This window comes from Triticum aestivum, chromosome 5A (assembly GCF_018294505.1).
Source record: "Triticum aestivum cultivar Chinese Spring chromosome 5A, IWGSC CS RefSeq v2.1, whole genome shotgun sequence".
In the NCBI taxonomy this organism is placed as follows: Eukaryota; Viridiplantae; Streptophyta; class Magnoliopsida; order Poales; family Poaceae; genus Triticum; species Triticum aestivum.
In genome coordinates, this window is record NC_057806.1 from 553,119,147 (window position 1) to 553,122,080 (window position 2,934).

A 2,934-nucleotide genomic window follows, 5' to 3' on the forward strand; every position below is an offset into this window, starting at 1 on the left:
TTTCCTTCTAGGGTTAATACTGCGGTGTCAGCGTTGATGCGGTCTGAGGAGTGCAACACTTGTGAAACCCGGCGCACCTAATGAGTCATTGATTCTCCTTCCTCCTGGATGCATGCAGCTAAGTCCACTATCGACATAGGTTGTTTACAGGTATCCTTGAAATTGCTGATAAATCGGGCTCGTAATTGGGCCCATGAACTGATAGAATTAGCCGGCAAGCTTTTTAACCAAGTACGGGCCATTCCTTCAAGCATCATGGTGAAGTATCGCACACGCCGCGTCATCCACATCAAGCATCTCCATGGCCATCTCATAGCTCTCCACCCATGTCTCTGGAGGTTGATCCGCCATGTAATTTGGTACCTTGTGCGGGCCATTGAAATCCTTGGGCAGGCGCACGTTGCGTAAAGCGGGGATAAGGCAAGGCACCCCGAAAGAACTAGAAGTAACACCAGGTTCAGTCAAGGTGGTTGGACGAACCGGCGTGAGCTGCCGAGCCTGATGCTGTGTGGCTAACTTGGCCTCCCTGCACGCGCGGGCCCGGTCCACCACTCCCTGAGCATTATCAGCACCACCCGCCGGGTTGTTGTCACGGGGTGCCCCACGTCGTTCATTACTCGACACTGCCGGTTCATCCATATGTCTGCCATAGCCCCGGCTTGGACGGGGGGTCGAGTGGATCCGGTCGTGGCTGTACGAGTATGCTTCCTGTTGGGCCAAAGCTGTCCTCAGAAGTTCCTTGACCCGTCGCGTCTCTACTGCCTGCGGCGAGTCACCTTCAATTGGAATGGCCTCCAGCCGTGCAGCAGCGGCAACAAGATTGTCCATTGGGTTGGAGTAGTGACCCGTAGGTGTTAAAGCAGCCTGAGGTATAACGGTGTTTTGACGAGGCGGGTCCATCTGACGAGGCTGAACCAGTGCACCGGCCCCAGCGGCTTCTGCCCGGTTTCCCTCCAGCGGATTGCCGGCTCTTGGTCCTGGAGTGTTGAAAAGGTCTCTGGCCTCGAAAACCGGAGGTAAGCGGGATCGGTGCTTCCTCCTCATGACTTCATATGACGCGCTCTGGTCCAACATAAGCATGTAGGCCTGTGCGTCTAAAGCAGCCTGCTCTGCGGCCATCCTGGTGTCCTCAGCCGCCAGATCTGCCTTGGCCTGGGTGATCTGTTCCTTTACCTTTGCAATCTCCGCGTTGTGAACGTCCTGATCCGGCGGATTAACTTCCGCCATAAGCACAGCCAACACATCAAATAGTTCTGACAGAACCTGAGCCGGCGGGCGCACAGGGCCTCCTGCCCCGGCAGCCGTCGCTGCTGCTGAACCGGAGATCGTTGCCGCAGCCATCGAAGAATGAAGCGCTGCTTGTGTTCCAGCCATGAATATTCCAACCCGGTTGGGCAGATCATAGGGGTCCGGAATACTGTCGCCATCGGAACAGCTCCCAATCCGGCCATCTTGTAGCTGATAAAGAGATTCGTTTCTCCGGTCGAAGATTCGTCACTGGAACAAACGACGGTCACGCCGCGAAATTCCGATCCATCCTCATAACTTCCTCCATGGATGACTCCCACAAAGGCACGCTTCATGGCCGGTTTAACCCAGGTGGATCGCGCACGCTGAGCCGTCTCGACGAGGTCGGTGCAGATGTCCAGCTCAGGGCCCGGTTCACCGATCTTGCCAATGAAAACGTGAATGCTACCAAAGGGGACCCGGTACCCGTACTCAATTGAGCCGGCCTCGGGGCCCCAGCCTGCATCGTTGATGTAGAGCTTGCCGCGACGACTCTTAGTCATCCGGCCTACAGCGTAGCCCTCGAGTCCTTCAAAGCGGCCCTCCAAGAACCGAAAACCATCATGCGATTGCCCCATGGTGGGCGCCAACTGTCGGGGTTTTGTCACGGCAGATGTCCTAGAGAAAGGACTTAGTCGTGGAGCCATCGCGACCGGTTAGCTTGAAGGGGTTAAAGCGGACACAGGGACGCAAGAGAGTTTATACTAGTTCGGCCCCTTCAATGAAGGTAAAAGCCTACGTCTAGTTATGATGGAATTGATGGGGTTTCAATGACTAGGGAGCAAACAAGCTTCACCTATGTCTCGAGTTGTTGTATGTTGTCCTTGAACCGCCGCCGAGTCATCCCCTTATATACACGGGTGACTCCCGTCGGCTTACGGAGTCCCAATACCGGCTCATAGATGTGTCCGGTTTGGTTTCTACTTATTCCTAACTTACAATACAAGTTAATTACTAACACCGGTTTACGGCTACAGGCCTTGAACCGACCACGGGCCTTGAGCCCTCCTCTGTCTTCTTGGGCTTTAACATACTTAACTACTGACAAAGTTAACCCGGCCCAGATAGGCCGGTTTACGCCCAGTAGTAATATCCCCAACAGCACTCAAAGACAAAGCACATTCAGATTCGTCATCATTTTCTTCGTGATCATGTGTTGAAGGGCGACATTTCTATTGAGCATGTGAAGACTGAAGAACAGCTAGCCGATATCTTCACAAAGCCCTTGGATGAGAAGAGATTTAGCAAGTTGCGGTGTGAGCTAAATATCCTAGAATCTTCGAATGTTCTTTGAAAAGGACACTCATCCTAACACTTATGCAAAATTGATGACTTAGATGTGCAACACATGAAGAAACGTTTTACTTCAATCAATGAAGAATAACACTCTTAGTGTGAAGAAATTAATGAAAAATTTGATTCTCAGAACCCTACGATAATTGTACACAGTGTCTGAAATCATCATTCTTATACGGTGGGTCACGCCACCACCAAAAGTTGAAATTCCTCAAATTATTCATATTCTTCAACTTTGCATAGTCTTCACTGGTTCCGTTGTTTTTCTTCATTGGCCATATATATATATATATATATATATATATATATATATATATATATATATATATATATATATATATATATATATAT